At 47.7% G+C, this 17,578-nt stretch overlaps 2 long non-coding RNA genes across 2 annotated transcripts; one reads left to right on the top strand and one right to left on the bottom strand.

Annotated features, from left to right (window-relative positions):
• The first annotated feature begins 8,996 nt into the window (after positions 1-8,996).
• On the top strand, positions 8,997-13,673 carry LOC132472129 (uncharacterized). The gene is made up of 2 exons (XR_009528999.1): positions 8,997-9,584; positions 13,532-13,673. It is a non-coding gene; the product is annotated as an uncharacterized LOC132472129 (long non-coding RNA).
• LOC132472128 (uncharacterized) lies at positions 9,015-10,287 on the bottom strand. The gene is made up of 2 exons (XR_009528998.1): positions 9,640-10,287; positions 9,015-9,589 (listed from the first exon to the last, which is right to left on the bottom strand). It is a non-coding gene; the product is annotated as an uncharacterized LOC132472128 (long non-coding RNA).
• Positions 13,674-17,578: the final 3,905 nt, after the last annotated feature.

The raw sequence follows: 17,578 nt of genomic DNA, 5'->3' as shown, positions 1-17,578 counted from the left end.
CGGGTTGGTTGGGGGGAAAAATGTGACGGATACAGCAGCATGATCACTAACTAAAATACTATTCATTTTGATCTCAAGAACATTCTGGATCAGATTTGACGACATCATTATGTAATCTATCCTGGAGTAGGAATTATGAGCCCCGGAATAGAAAGAGTACTCTCTAACATCTGGGTGGACTAGGCGCCATATATCAGTTATACCAAGCTCAGATTGGAATTCCCTCAAGGCTGTTGATATGTTTTTATCTGAAGGGAGAGGTTGACTCGATCGATCCACTATAGGGTCACACACAGAATTGGGACTGCACCTTCTCTATTGCAATACTCATCTCCTCTCGTATTGCGGATCGGAACACAAGGCGTTCAGCTTGATTTTCTTCTCGAATAATAGTGCTGATAAGATTCGCAAGCTCCGATTGATTTAATTGAGCTGCCATTTCGATGGTGCGATTTCTCAGAGTTCTGGTTGCACTACTCGTGATGTGAACAATCTTTCCTTTAGTTTTCTTCGGTGACATTTAGCGACTACAGCACATTAAATGCATTTAACAGAGGTTTTGGCTCAAATGATTCTGTAGATTAGAATATCTAATTCATCCTAAATTGTTTGTCAAGGGGCACAGTGTTCCGTGCTTACTCCATATCACCGGAACCGGAAGCTTAAAAGTTAAAAGCCTTTTTAACTTTACCTTTTACTATCTACTTTTCTTTCTAAAATGCTTTTTAGCTTTAGCTTTTACGTTCTATCTATTTTACTAAATTTCTGCATATGTGTTCTTTTCTAATAATTAATTTTAGTGTATGACAATGTTTGTATGTGAAGCATTTTGAGTCTTGAAGAAATACACTCCTCGATGTCAGAGTTTGGATTTAATGACAAAGATGAAGAAGTCCTGCAGCAATCACACACAATAACAATGTAAGCTACAAACGTAATAACAACAGTAATTCCTACATGCACATAAATGCATACACACATAAGCATCTCTTAAGCAAGTATCTAACAATAACAATTGTATTAATCAGGAAAGACTCACATGAATCATGGCAGCAGCTCAACATGCTATGCAACGGGAACGTCTGCAATGCTAGCGAACACAACAAGGTAGACCGCCAACTCAGCCGGTCAGCGGTCTGCAATACAACACTATCCCCTAGTGGCCGGAGGTAAACTCTGCATCCCCCCCAGTCCGGAAAGCTATGAACGGGAGTAGGTTAACGGACTCAGTCCTGTATCCAACGGCCCGTCTCGGGCTCGTAGCGTCTGGGTGGCCTCCTCATGCGGCACGGCTGTCCAAGATGGGGCGACTGCGACGCCGGAAGCGACGCATCTGGGTCGACACCCGTAGGAACGGGGGCCTCCTGGGCCCCGAGACCAGAGGATGCCTCACCAGGGGGCTCCGGCGGGGAGGTGTCCAAAGCCGCGTCACGGGGTCCATCTGCTGCCTGAGGAACGACACACCGGGGCGTCACTAGCCCAGGGTGGACAGGCAGGGGCTGGCGGTCCAAGGTCGCGGGCGGCGTCAACAGGGCAGCTGGCTGCTGCCGGGCGTAGGGGGTGGCTGGAGTGTAGCTGCGAAGGAATCGCCGGTTGCGCAAAGTCAGGCGCCCCGACCCGTCAACCCTAACCTGATACTGATCGTGACCCAGTGACTCCACAACGACCCCTGACCGATCCCACTTGTGTGGACTCGGGCCCTGCTGATTCTGGAGGAATACCGTCTCACCAAGTACCAATGGGCGGAGTGGTCTCGAGTGAGCCCTCAAAGACTCAGTGGTGCGGGATATCCGGGTCCGAAGGGCGTCCTCCTTCGCGGCCCATGCCTGGCGCCAGAGCGGTCGGATATGAGGGTTCGAGAACTTTTCTAGCCTGTTGACGAAAGAAAAAGAGTCTCGAAGGGGACGACCAAATATAATCTGCGCCGGTGAGAGGTTGCAGTCGGGGTCAGGTGTGTTGCGCAATTGCAACATGGCACGCAAAAAACGATCATGATCAAGACCGCCAGTTGGGCCAGTGTTGGACACCAGAAGACGCTTAGCAGTCTTCACCGCAACTTCCGCCCTCCCATTCGACTGTGGGAAACCAACCGAGGACACGCGATGTCTGACGTGCCATAATCGGAGGAAGTCCTCTGTATGGCTAGCCTTTAACTCTGGACCACCATCGCTCGAAAGTTCCTCCGGCACGCCAAATGTGGCAAAGAACGTGCGTAGGTGGCGAACTAAGCCAGCCGAGCCTCCCAGATCAGTGCCCGCTGTGGAGCAGAGGACCTCCACCCAGCCCGAGAGTCGATCACCGACAACCAGGTAGTTGCGGCCTCCATAATCGAAGAAGTCAGCAAACACCGCCTCAAACGGGGTGGATGGCGGTGAGGATGGTAGGGGGGGCGTGGATGCCTGTGACGGAGCATTGCGGTTACAGTCTGTACATCCATACCTGGTGGCTCGGATGTCCCTCGACATCCCGGGCCAGAAGACTATGGCACGGGCGTGCTGCTCCATCGCAGAAGCTCCTTGGTGGGCGGCATGGAGGTGCCGAAGGACTCCTTCACGGAGGGACGGTGGAACCACGACACGGTCGTGATATAGGAGGACGCCATCCTGCGCGTAGATTGACCCACAGACTGGTGACAGACTCGCTAGGGCAGGGTCATTAACATCAACCCTACCCTTATGCTCGATCAGGGACAGAAGGTGGCCGAGGCACGCATCAGCTGCCGTCTCTCGTGCGAAAAGGGACCATGAGATGGCTCCTCGTTCTTGTGCATCGTCGCGGATGGAAGCCATAAGTGCGGATTCTACAGTGTCAGGTACGCTAGGCGATCCCAATGAGAGGCCGTTCGCAGAGCCCGAGAGGGAAGGATGCCTCGAAGTCGCATCAGCAGCATGGTTGCTCTTGCCAGGTAGGTACACAATGTCAAAGCGCCATGGGAGGGTACGCTGCTTGAGTCTGAACAGGCGTGAGTTTGTTATCTCATCTAGTGTGCGGTCGCCGAAGATCTTCACAAGGAGCTTGTGGTCGGTGACCACGACGAGGTTGTCACATCCTTGCGTGAAGTATCGCGTCTGCTCCAGGCCCCAGGCCACGGCCAGGGCCTCTCCTTCGATGGCCGCATAGCGTTGCTCCGCCGAGGATAGGAACCGCGAACCGGCGAGGGTGATCCTCCATCCTCCGGGGCAACAGTCAGGTATGCCCGAAGTGCAGCTACAATGTTGTTGGAGCAGGAAGTAGCCAATGCCACGCCTGGACCAGTCAGGGCGGAGGCAGGTGCGCCTCCGCATGTCGTAGATCTCCACGCCCTCACGGATGGCCCCAATTATTGCCTGTTTGGATGTTTGGAAGGCTTCCTCCAATTCAGGGGACCATGAGAATTTGCAGCGTGGGCTGAGGAACGGCTTGAATAGTGCCATAGCGTCGCGCAACTGGGCGTAGTTTCTCCACCTGGTTGACCAGGCCAAACCAGCTTCTGATATCCGTCGTGGAGTCCGGGGTGGGGAAGTCCCGGACGGCGTCCAAGTACTTCGGAAGCGGCTCTATGGTGGCTTCTGACACCCTGAACCCAGCAAAGTCTACGCACCTCTCCGCAAATTGAAACTTATCTGGGTTCAACACAATGCCCGACCGGCCGACACGTGTCAGGAAGTCGATGGTCCTCCACCAGTGATGCTCCAGGTCAGTGTCATAGTGGATAGTGTCATCCACACAACGTTCCTTGCGCTCGAAGTCCGAGAGGATGGCGTCAAAACGACGGTTGTAGCCGTCCCCAGATGACAGGAAACCTTGCGGCGCCCTGATGTAGCGCCAGCGGCCGAAGGGCGTGATAAAGGTGGTCAGACGACGGTCCGACACACGCAGGGGCACACTATGGTAGCCGTTCCAGGCATCTGTGACGGTTTTCCAGGTGTCCCCCGGGATGCGACGTGCAAGGTGGAATGGGGATTCAGTGGCGAAGGTTTCACGTTGGCAGAACTTGTTAAGAGGTGAAAGGTCCACGGTCCTGCGGGGGGAGCCGTCGTGCTTCCTTGTGACTACCATACGATGGCACCATGTCACTGGCTCACCGTATGGCACACGTTCAATGACTCCAAGGGCTTCGTCCCGAAGGAGGTCGTCGTAGACTTTCTGCTGCCAGTGCAAAGGCACATTAGCCGCGGTGTGGCATGCCTTCGGCGTGGCTGCTGGGTCCACGTGCATTTCGATAGGGGGCCCCTCCATGCAAGGCAAAGCCTGATGAGGGCAAGTGTTGAATGTGGATGAGGCGTATCTCTCTAGTAGCCAATCTTTCATCCGACCATTGTTCTCCGGTGAGCAGGGGAACGGTAACGCCTGAGGCCGTGGTGGAGGGGCTGTACGCTTGGGGCATGAGCACTGAGCGTCCTGGGGATTACCCTGGTCTGTGCAGCCACTGTCGGCAGACCTCGTAGCATTCTCAAACAAGGGCTTGATTGGTATGTCACGTGCGCCAGGGCCATGCTCGTCTCTGGGTCCTCCACTGTTACCTGATGGGAAGTCCGCAGGGAAGAGGCCGAGGTTAAGCAGTGACTCGTAGGAGAGGTACATCGCTCAAACTGAGCTGCTCACGTACACCATCGAGCGGCAGGACGTAACACCACTGTCGCTGGGGGCTGTTGAGAGCCTAGCGAAGAATGCTCCCTCAATGGCTATGGGGGAGCGGTTGGCAGCTGACAGGCTAAGATTAACAGGACGCAGGTCATCACGCGAGAATCCGCAGGCGAGGAACTCCTCAAGAGACCACAGATCAGATTGTGCGCCAGTGTCTGCGATCGCGGATATGCTCACCTCATTTTCCGAGCCTCGGTGGTTGATGCTGCCTCGCGGCCCGACTGACCTGTCGACCGAGATGGTGATTAAGACTCTGGGGTGGTCTCTCAGCTTGGCCCGCCTCCATTCCCCCCTGGAGAAGATGTGGTGCCCGAGCCTGATGGGTGTGGGACCACTGATAGTGCTGCGTGTCATCCGAGTGCGGCGACGGCCCCCGCAGCGTCGGCCAGGGCGTGCTTTGAGTTGAACCGATGAAATCTGGGAGATCGGCACCGATTCCATGGCAGCCTGCTGACCGTCGTTTGATGGCTGTTGACGCCTCTTCTGTCGGCGGGCCCTATAGCAACCGACACAAATCTGGTGAGGCTTGGTATTCCAACCGCGAGGTCCCTCCGTGAAGACCTTAAAGGTGCTTTTACAGCCCAGGCACGAGGCTTGCCTGGCCCTGTCTGTTGGGGCTGGGGTCGGGACGGGGCCCGTTTGTTGATCTCTCCGTAGGCGCTGGAATGACGACATGGCTGATAGATTGGACGACGGGAGAGCATTGCGGGCCATTTCCTTGTTTTCAACGACTGCAATTACATCGTTCACTGGTTTTGTCAGAATGTCAGGTATCCCCAGTGTCTCGCGGCGTATGTCTCTGAGTCGTAAATCCCGTTGATCAGAACATCACGGATGATGTGGTCGGTATAGTCCACATCCTTGCCACACTCGCATACCGCAACGTAGGCGCATGTCTCCGCCTTCCCTCGCACCCTGGCGGTGAAGGCACGGAATGCTTCATCACGCTCCTGGTACAACTGAAGCAGCTCGGTGCGCAGGACACATGTGGCAACAGGAATGACGGCTAGTGAACGCATGGCAGCGATCAGATCCACCAGGGGTCCGGAGGTGATGTTGGGATTGGCCTTCAACATGCTATCTCCAAGTTCAGGCCCAGCGCACTGAAATAACTGGAATGGGGCGTGGGCAGCCCCGACGCCTGAACCGGTGCGAAAGACGTCCCAGCGACGGATGAAAACGTTCCATTCCTCTATCGTCACGCCAACATCGGCCTTAGGCCGATCAAGTTTCGGACCATGCGTAGTCGGGATCTGGGCCGGCGGGTTCCGATGGACAAGTCCGTGATTCGTCAACAGCGCAATGGCGAGTGCTTCAGACACATCTCCGGTCTCGAAAGCGCAGCCGGGAACAGTACATCCAACGACAACCATGACTTCTTCATGAAGAAATACACTCCTCGATGTCAGAGTTTGGATTTAATGACAAAGATGAAGAAGTCCTGCAGCAATCACACACAATAACAATGTAAGCTACAAACGTAATAACAACAGTAATTCCTACATGCACATAAATGCATACACACATAAGCATCTCTTAAGCAAGTATCTAACAATAACAATTGTATTAATCAGGAAAGACTCACATGAATCATGCCAGCAGCTCAACATGCTATGCAACGGGAACGTCTGCAATGCTAGCGAACACAACAAGGTAGACCGCCAACTCAGCCGGTCAGCGGTCTGCAATACAACACTATCCCCTAGTGGCCGGAGGTAAACTCTGCAAGTCTACTGTGTGTATGAAAAGTAGGGTTGCCACCCTTCCCGTAATATACGGGATCGTCCCTTATTTGGCAATTAAATGTTGCGTGTTTGCGATTTGTTCCGTATTTCCATAAATTTCAAATACACATGTCTGTCACACACACAAATACTAAATCTAACAATAATGATCAAAACAAAACACAGGGAATAGGGAAAATGCCTGAGTGACATGCCGTAACAGCCAATCAGTGTTACTCCCTTGGAGTGACCTAGAGTTCACTACCGTTACATTTATTTAGTAACTCGAAAAAACCCACAAATCAGCATTCTGTAGTGTAGTTGTGTTTACAGTTAAGGCGTGGTGCCGGCTCCTTTTGACCTTTTGACCCCAGACTTCTGGGGGAATAGCTGAATCAATTCATTAGTCAATCAGAAGTAGGCCTATGTAAATATCTTCCCGGTGGCGTAAGAGGGCGAACAAGTTGTCCTTCAACATCTACGCTTCCAGGCGATTGCAACGGTGCCACACATGAGCATATTCGAACATGTTTAATGGTAGTGTTACGAACCACACTTTGGGTCACGCCCCGGACCGAGTAACACAAACTGAAAGTCAGGACTTACGTTGAAAACAGACGTTTTTGCTCAATGTCCTCATCGGACATAACTTCAGAAAAGAGCGTCGCAAGAGAGGGGTCATTTTCCTGTTCCTTGCTAAGCAGATCTCGGTCCACCGACAGTATAGGAACAGCAACATGGGACGACAGTGACTCAGCAGTCTGAGTGACAACACTATCGTGAATGAGTGAGGATCGAGCCATAAAGGAATCACTAAGATCGATAATCGCATTGCGTTGCTCCTGAATAGCAGTCGCTTTAACGTCTCTCGCCATGGCACGCGTAACGACGTTAGATGCGAAAACCTCAGGGAAATTAACGGAAAGGTCATCACATGTTAATGTTTTCGGGGATACATGAGACACGATAGGGCCAGGTAAAACTTTGCCACCACAGACATCGTTACCGAGTAGCATGGCTACATTTGCGATAGGCAGAGAGGGACGTATACCCACGGTAACGGTGCCAGTAACCAAGTCCGATTGGAGGGAAATCTCATGCAGAGGGACATTAACAAAACCCATTTCAAAACACTCCACGGTCCCGCAGGTGATTGATGAGCCCCTCATGGAGCTCGGCCTTGGAAGGGCTACCACTGACTTGAAGCTTGTAGTGGCCAGCAACCGTAACAAGGTCATCACGCGTAATTGAAAATAGAGCCTCCTCCGTAGGAGCGAGGGTAAACGCGTGTAAATCAAACATAACTGCGAGGAAAAAAAAAACCTGATCGCTAACAGGGAAAAACTAATGTGTGAAAAGCCCAGAACTACCGCATAGTTCAAACAAAGGGTGACCACAGCACGCTAAATGTGCACAATGCACAGTGCGACCACCACAAAAGAAAGATTTTCACCACAGGAAAATCGGATCGTTCAAAACTCACAAATGGTTCAAAGACCGGCTACGAGCCCCCATTATGTTACGAACCACACTTTGGGTCACATCCCGGACCGAGTAACACAAACTGAAAGTCAGGACTTACGTTGAAAACAGACGTTTTATTTTGTAGACGCTGCCTTGTACATGGCGGGACGGTTATTAAATCAACGAAAGGAAAGATAATAAAACAGAAAGAAAACCCTAACTAACCCTAACTCTGGGGGACCCAACTTGTCCTACTCAGAAAGTTAAAGGGAATGTGAATTAGTCGGGACCTATATCTACTCTGCTCCAACCTAACCTAAAACGTGAAAACAACCATCTCCAACCAACAACGTATAAAGTGAAGTAAAGAGCAATAATGTTCCCACATGGGAAAAGGACGGCACTGGACCGCAAATTACTAACACAAGAGAAACTAGTTCACACATGAACGATCGGTGACTTCCTTGTATCGCAACGGAGAAAAACAGTAAGCGTGCGGGACCAGGAACGAATCCCCCCCCTTTGCAGTCTGGGCTGGGCGGTCTTTATAGGCAACGTCAGGCCGCGGCGGGAACAACCAGCCTATAGGAGGAAAGGAATGCAGAACAGCGCAGCTGCGCAAAATCTCACGTTTGTCCGTATAGGAACGTAACAGGTAGTAATTAGCTGTCGAAATTGGAGGCCTTAATCAATAATGAGCAGCTATTGATTTGCCTCCTGATAGAAACTTGTGACAAATGGCATGTTATTTATCATCTACACGTTGAGCTGAGTCCAATGACACCAAGCATGACACTCTAGCAAATGGTAACATGTATTTTATAGGTACACCTATGGTCTAGGACATGATCTCGGTTTGGCAAGAGGGCGAGCTTGATCTCATTGGACTCAGCTTAACGTGTAGATGCTAAATAACATGTAATTTGTCAAAAATCTCCATCGGGAAGCAAATCTATAGCTGGTCATTATTGATAAAGGCCTCCAAAATCGACAGCTAATTACTACCCCGAAACATATTCAAATATGATCATGTGTGGCACTGTTGTAATCGCCTCGAAACGTAGATGTCAAAGGACACCTTGTTTGCTCCGTTACGCCACCGGGAAGATATTTTCATACTTCTAATGGATTGATTCATATTTTAAAGTGGAAATTAAGCACTGAGAACTGTGTCAATTTGTTTTTTCATTTTTGGAAACACATGGATTTTCATCAATACTGAAATTCAAGTAGTTTCACCGTAAAATGACATGTTTATAACGACTTTCGCCTCTAGGGCGCAGCCATGTTTTAAAAACGCAGGCGCTACGTCATCAGAATGGTTGGCTCTTTAAAATAAACATGTCGGATATTGGAAGAAGAACAGGGGGGTCCTTTTGTATTGCCCCTGGCTGTTCAAACAAATTTTATCGGTTAAAGGAGAGCGGTAGAATAGTTCATTTCCATGTAATTCCCGTCAAGAAGCCTGAAGTGCTCCGAAGATGGTTAGCTGCATTGAAACGCCTCAGCCCCCCAATGGGACCAGGGCAGAGAGTATGTAGCGACCACTTTATAGAGGCTGATTACATCGAAGAGGGAGCTTTTTCTGAAGATGGGAGATTTGTTCGCCGTCCCACCAATCGCCTGAAGCCAGATGCTGTGCCAACTATTTTTAATTTTAGTGGATATAGTGCTGGAGACACGGACATACCCGTCAGATCGGACCCGGGCGCTGCTCTTATGCGCAGCGAAAGAGCGCAGAAACGTGCTTGCCAGGCAGAGGAACGAGAGGTACACTTAGCTTCTACTACTAGAGAAACAGATAAATTAGTACAAGTACATTCACTGTTTGAAGATTGTCTTGTTTGCAGACTAGCTCGCTCCATGCTCTTGATAATTTCTAATCCATCGCCAAAATAATCCATTGTTATCGGAAATAATCCATTTGCAAACACCGTCGGTTGCACTATTTTCGCATATTTACGTGCACACCCAAATGGCACGACAATTACTTGTATCATGAAATTAACGAACTGTAAGGCAGCGTGGAGCCCAGCTGCTGCACCCGTGTACTTTACTTTTCTTATCTTATTATATTATAATAATTATTACATATATATATATAAAAAATATAATAATATATAATGTGCAATATATATACATATCTTACACTGCATAGTACCGTATTTGTAATTTATTTGCAATGTACACACTCCTCAGGACTGCACACCCTACCTCCGTTTTTTATCTCTTCATGTCCTGTGTTTATGTGTTTGCATTGTATATCTGTATTTTTGCACTGCTTGGAGATGGCTATTTTAATCTCATCGTACATGTGAACAGTGAAGGTATTCTAATTCTAATTCTGGCTAAATTCTGCTTTTGTGTCTCTTTAAAGACCATAGAAGCATGCAGGGAATTGATGGAGGGTCAGTTGACAGGAAGGGAGGAAGTATGTCAGGAACTAGAAGAAAGTCAGGGCAGCAGCACAAAAGTGGATGCCAGTACCCAGACTGATCTTGCTGAATGTGGAAGTGAAGGTAGACACATTGTCCAAAGGCACAATGACTGACGACATGTACAACATGCAGGGTGTCTTTAGTGACCACTCCTACTGCACATTGTTTGATGACACAAGTCTGGAGAACATCTCAATGCCAAGGGCTTCATCACCACAGCAGAGTGAGGTATCATTCCTGTCTATGAGGAGTGAGGAGTCAGTCCATGAAGAGAGTGCTGAGGAGGACATGAGTTTGGATGATGAGTTTCGGCTGAGTGAAGAAGACACAGACACGAGTTTTGACGATGAAGAGGATGAGGAGCCTAGACTCTCAGATGACGGAAAGAGTGTTGTTTCTACCAAGCAACTTTTGAAACTGTTCAATTTGTGTCACTGGGAAAATTGTGGGAAGTGTTTGATGGAACCACCGGTAGTTTCAAAAAGTGGATTTGGAATGACGGTAAATACGGAGTGCATTGAAGGCCACAGATACGTCTGGCATTCCCAGCCTATGGTGAGAGGCATGATGGAGTGCAATGTGTCCATACCAACGGCAGTGTTTGTAACGGGGAATACATGTACTCCATTCATAGAGCTCTGTGAGGCAATCGGATTGGAGAGCCTGTCAAAGAGGCAGTGGTTCAACATCCAAAAGGCCTATGTCATCCCGGTAGTCAACGAGACATGGTCTCTCCACAATCAGGCCATCATGAGCGCTGTAAGTGACGAATCCTTGATCGTTTCCGGTGACGCAAGGTGTGACAGCCCGGGTCACAATGCATCATATGGCACCTACTCACTGATTGACACCAAGTCAGATTTAGTCGTTGCTCAGGAGACTGTAAATGTAACTGAAGTCAAAAACAGCTACTGGCTAGAGGTTGAGGGTCTTGAGAGATGCCTTAACAAGCTGTTGGAGCATAGAGTTTCCGTCTCAGTGCTGGTAACTGATTGTCACCCATCAGTGCAAAAAGTTATGCGGGAGGAGTATGGGGACATTAAACATGAATTTGATCTGTGGCACATTGTGAAGAATATGAAAAAGCTAATTGAAACAGTTAATTGAGTGGAGCAAGATGGTCTCCAACCACTTGTGGTACAGTGCCAGTACATGCAATGGAAGTGCAACAAAGCTGAAGGAGAGGTGGATATCTGTGCTGCACCACATCACCAATGTCCACTGTTGGGCAACTGGGGAGACAACCACAAAATGCGGCCACCCTCCCTATACTCCTGAAGAGGAGAGCAAACGTCCATGGCTCCATCCCAGCTCTGCAGCATTTAAACACCTCCAGAGTGTAGTGCAGGACAAAAAACTCCTGAAAAAACTTGAGAGTGTCACTGAGGGCATCCACACTGGAAGACTTGAGTGCCTCCACTCTGTCTACACAAAGTATGCCACCAAGAGAATAAAGTTCTTGAAAGAGAGCTTTCAGGCCCGACTTCGAGTAGCTGCACTGGACCACAACCACAATGTCATCCGTGAGAATGCATCAACCAAAGAGGGGGAGAAGCAAATTAAACACTACTTCTCAAAGGCTTCTAAGCAGTATGTGGTGGCTCCAGTGAAGATGCCCAAAGACTACAGCTTCAGAAAGGACATAGTAGCAGGAGCTCTTAAGAGATGTGAGGCAATGTCAATCCGGAAAGAACTGAGGGAACATCCAAAGGAGAGAGTGGTGACCATCGCTGAGCACAGAGGAGTCAAAAAACCAGACAAGGATGTGTCAGTATCCGCACACCTCAGCAGATTTCCTGAAAAGCTAGATGCATAGCTAAGAGGGTAGGAGAGAGTTGGAAGTAGTATAGTTAGTAGAGTATAGTAGTACAGTAGTATAGTTAGATCATTTAAACAATATTACAGTTCCACTGTTAGATAAAATAATAATTAAATGATTGCCAATTGCCATGTGAGTTAATTACCATTCAGTATTCCTACCCAATTGTCTTCTTGCATAATCGTTCTTGCATAAGAAAAAAGGTTTGTCTGCCTGTGTCTGTGTTGTGAGGTTGCACTCTTTCCAACCCCAGCAGTGTGAGTTATTGTCTGCAATTTAGACTTTTGGATTAAAATATTTGCTCTGCATAACATAGTTTCAGCATTTCATTTGTATGTTTTCAAAGTACCGAGTTTAATGGAGATATTACAGAGGCCAAAAGGATAGTAAATACAGTTAATGTTTGATCAATTAGCCAATACAAAGAATTTTTGTATTGGTCATTATAAGTCATTATAGTATTCAAATCCACAGTATTCTGGGGATGGGTAAACAGTCCTGATGGCATTCACAACACAGGCTGGTATTGGTATCCTGTTCCTCCGGCCAAGATGACCCCTGGACCAAAGGGTGAATTGTCTGTACGCTGTAAGCCTGTAAAGACTGATAGAGAAAGAAGAAGGGTTAGAACGGGGTTAGTTGAGACGTCAATTTTATGTTGAATACTTTCATTTCATTTACATTTCATGTCATTACATTTCATTTCATATTATCATTGCATATCAATATAATTCATATCATTAAATTTCATATTATTATCACAATAATATGAAATATAATATCTATAATAATATCTGAAATCTTGTCAGAAATCGGGAGACTTGCGGGAGATTTTTAACCGCGGGAGGAAAACGGGAGAGGATAGTGAATATCGCGAATCACCCGGGAAAATCCGGAGGGTTGGCAAGTATGAGTGGATGTTCTCGCCGAAGTGCATAATTTATGGATTACCGCGATCTTCAAATGCAGTTGCATCGTTGATGAATTGGTGAATAAACTCGGTGGAGTGAACTTCTAATGTGTGAGTAAGAGGTTTCTTTTTGTGATGGAGTGGTATCGATGATTGCATTTGTTTCGCTCAATTAGTAGTGGAAACTAATAGCAGATCCTTGCGAACCTGTTGTGGGTACAGTGGGTACAGCTAGTTACGGTATGTGCTTGTTATGTTATCCTAGGCTAGTACTGTATCGCAGCTTCTACCATGATAATACATTGCAGAATAACTGAGTATGGGTGTAAAAATTAGTGTCGTCTCAGGTGATCAGTGTAGTCCCCTTACTCCCTCCGCACAACCTATCAAGACTGTTAGTTTACCTGCTGTTTATTGGGCGCTCCAGTGTTTCGGCTCGGATGTCCCTCAGCGACAGTATTGCGACCTCCAACACGTCTCGCTCTAATGACAGCATTTGGCACGTCGGATTGGACGTGATACATCTGTTATTTTTGATGAGATGTCCCAGGTTCATTTCATGGCAGCAGACACTCTCCATGTCAGTGGACATAGGGACACAAACCCCACACAAGCACCACCGATTGTTTCCTGTGCGCTCAGATACATCTCTCTCTCCTTCATCTATTTCTCCTCCATAGTCAGGCTCTGTTGGGGGCACTAAAACTCAGACTTCTCTTACTGGCTCAAAAGCATAGGCAATTGGATGCCTGCCCTCATTGGTGGGTCTATCCCATTCGTCCATATCCATTTTGTTGAGGCAGTATGCTACCTGTGAGGCTATGAGCCGCTATGTAAACAACATAGAATGTTAATACCAACCATTCTCGTGACGTCATCGTATTCTGAAAACAGAGATGGCGGCGCACAGGCTGAAAACATTGTAATTAATGCCACGTGTTTGTGCTTCATTCTGAATAACGGGACATATTTCCGACTTTATTTGTATTTATGGTATATTTAAATATTTAACTAGTGCTATAGACATGTTTTATTTGATTGCTTCCTTTCCACTTTAAGGTCCTCGGAGTGAGACTTTAAGCGGCTGCAGCAGAAGTGTTGAGGCGAAAGATGATATCAAGACATTTATAGAATATTCCCATTCACATTATGATTCTTCGTCATAGCTATCCGACCAAACATCCTTCACATTCACCGAGCGAAGATTATGAAAGTCCAGGCCCCCCCTTCCTGCACTCGGGGTCCGACCGGGCCAGGTTTCGGTGTGGGGGTCCCAGTTAGGCCCTAGAATAAGGTATTCAAATTTCAGGGCGGTAGGACCTTCCTATCTCAAAAACTGTTTTTCCACCACATTCTGAACCATTAGGTCTTGCAGGCAACACTTCTGAGGGGCTCTGTCAAAATGACAGTCCAAACTTTTTTTCTCTAAGGGATAGAACTCCAAATCTCGGATATGTCGTTCTCGGGGCCCCGGGAAATGTGTGTAAACATTTTAGCATCCCTAGCTATCTCGAAAAGGCCGGAAAAGGGGCGTGACCAGTGCTTAATTTGTCAAGTGGGAGCTCCCGGAGCGCACAGGCACAGGCACACAGGCGCGCGCCTGTCTCCGTGGCATGACAACAAACATTCAATGACTTGCACACTGCAACCAGCACAGTAGAGAATAATAAAGTTCATCTTACTTACATCTCAGTTGTTCAAAACAGCCCATACAGCATCCATAGATCCAGTGGTCTCTCTTTCTCTGCATCTCTCTCTACTCCTCGGGTCCCGTGCACTCCTGTGCCCTTGGGTAATCCACGACTTCACGTAGGGAATGGGATTGAAGAGGGTAAGCGGCGGGCCGACAAGGCAAAGAAAGAGCAGTGTGGAGATGGTGGATGGGAGAAGAGATGCTCTATTTGCGCTGCAAATTAGGTTCATCTGCGAAAAACCCCGCTCACACTCAGCACTTGAGATAGGGACCGTGTTGATCGCGGCCAAGAGGCCCTTCAGTTCATCTGGGATGAATTCTCCATTATTTTCCCTAAACTCCCTGAATGCCCTGATGACTTGCCGTGGGTCAGAGCGCTTCCACTTCTTTTTCCCCGAACAGCGCGTCTTCCTCCCGCGGCCAGTACTGTGGATAAACCACTTTTACATCCTCGATTAGCTTGCTATATCCGGGTTGGTGTTTCCCGTGGGATAACATGCGTTTTTCCAAATTTCTTGCCAGGCTTGCAAAAAATTCCCTGCTGTCCAGCGTTTTGTCGGTCAGTCGCCCTGCGTGCAGGGGTACTCCAAAGAAGAGAGACGCCGAGATCGTTTAATGGCCTGTGGCATGTGCCACCGCGACCACTGACATACCATGGCATATGCCGTTCTGGAACGGTAACTGCCGTTCTGAAACGGTAACTGCCGTCGCGACCACAGACATACCATGGCATATGCCGTTCTGGAACGGTAACTGCCATTCTGAAACGGTAACTACCGTTCTGAAACGGTAACTACCGTTCTGAAACGGTAACTGCCGTCGCGACCACTGACATACCATGGCATATGCCGTTCTGGAACGGTAACTGCCGTTCTGGAACGGTAACTGCCGTTCTGGAACGGTAACTGCCGTTCTGAAACGGTAACTACCGTTCTGAAACGGTAACTACCGTTCTGAAACGGTAATGCCATGGCATATGCCTTTCTGGAACGGTAACTACCGTTCTGAAACGGTAACTGCCGTTCAGGTGGAACGGTAACTGCAGTTCCCAACAATGGTATGTGACACCAGCATAACTCCTCCGTATAATTTCAAGACAGGTATTGCCATAAATGTAAAGGTATATATTTGGTATTTATTGACACAATATCACAACATAACGCCGTAAATAAAGGGATTTACACGTTTCTCTCGTCCGTGCTGTTGTTATGATATTTCCGATCTGTTTGTTGTTGCTTTTGTAATGACAGATGCTTTTGAAAACAGCCGGACTTGCTCCGGTGACGGTAGTTATAGCCTAGCCTTCTAGGTGACCATAGAGCTATAGTCTATTGCTTTGTTCCAATATCCATACTATCCGCAGTCATTATACTTTATTTTAGTATGACTTCTTTTTTATATAGTTTGAGTACGTAGTGCGTTGCAATTAAGATCAGGGCGAAAGGAAGTGTAGTGAAAGGACCCGGATGGTATACTCAAAACGGTCAAACCGATGAGTGTGGAATCGTGGATTGTACACCTTTCGTGCTCCACGGCAGCGATCTTAGCTACGTAGCTGAAGAGGCGGAGCCAGGCTGAGCCAACGTCGGTGCATTTTCCACGTATCCTGCATTAATGGAGTAATTTTGTTGTTTTAATAGCTTTATAACTACTATGTGTAAAGTGTTCACCGTTCAAAGCGAGATGTTTATCGCGGTTGCGATCGTAGTTTCCGTTAGGGGTGGCACTGTAGGCTATGGCTAGACAGTCATCCATTTTTCCACTCGTGTTTTATCAAGATGTTCTAGTAGCGTAGCCTATAATAAAGCCTACTGTATGACTGCTTCAGCTCATAACTATTCAATAGGCCAAATATTAAGTTTTGCATTTGTTGTTATTGGTGTTTAACCAAATAATTTAAGCAGGCCTATAGGTTCCTATCATTTAACCCTGATCCAGTGTCATAAACCTTTCTATATCGACATGATCCAGTGGTATCATGGCATACAGGCCAAAAGTTTTTCCGCTGGCAAGCCAATTATGTTAATCGGAAGTTCCATTTCCTACTGGAACCACCGTTTTTCCGCTGGCATGCCACTCATGTAAAATGGTATTACCAGTTTCTACTGGCACCTACCGTTTTTCCGCTGGCATGCCACTCATGGAAAATGGTAATTACCAGTTTCTACTGGCACCTACCGTTTTTCCGCTGGCATGCCACTCATGGAAAATGGTAATTACCAGTTTCTACTGGCACCTACCGTTTTTCCGATGGCATGCCACTCATGGAAAATGGTAATTACCAGTTTCTACTGGCACCTACCGTTTGCCAGTAGATATTCCTTTCCTGTGGTATTTGCCCGTTCATACACACATACCACTCATGATTCACAGCTACACAATCATTCTTATAAAAACGGTAGGTGCCAGTAGAAACTGGTAATTACCATTTTCCATGAGTGGCATGCCATCGGAAAAACGGTAGGTGCCAGTAGAAACTGGTAATTACCATTTTCCATGAGTGGCATGCCAGCGGAAAAACGGTAGGTGCCAGTAGAAACTGGTAATTACCATTTTCCATGAGTGGCATGCCAGCGGAAAAACGGTAGGTGCCAGTAGAAACTGGTAATTACCATTTTCCATGAGTGGCATGCCAGCGGAAAAACGGTAGGTGCCAGTAGAAACTGGTAATACCATTTTACATGAGTGGCATGCCAGCGGAAAAACGGTGGCCTGTATGCCATGATACCACTGGATCATGTCGATATAGAAAGGTTTATGACACTGGATCAGGGTTAAATGATAGGAACCTATAGGCCTGCTTAAATTATTTGGTTAAACACCAATAACAACAAATGCAAAACTTAATATTTGGCCTATTGAATAGTTATGAGCTGAAGCAGTCATACAGTATAGGCTTTATTA

The sequence above is a fragment of the Gadus macrocephalus genome, chromosome 14 (genome assembly GCF_031168955.1).
Source record: "Gadus macrocephalus chromosome 14, ASM3116895v1".
In the NCBI taxonomy this organism is placed as follows: domain Eukaryota; kingdom Metazoa; phylum Chordata; class Actinopteri; order Gadiformes; family Gadidae; genus Gadus; species Gadus macrocephalus.
This window is presented reverse-complemented; position numbering and strand designations above follow the sequence as displayed.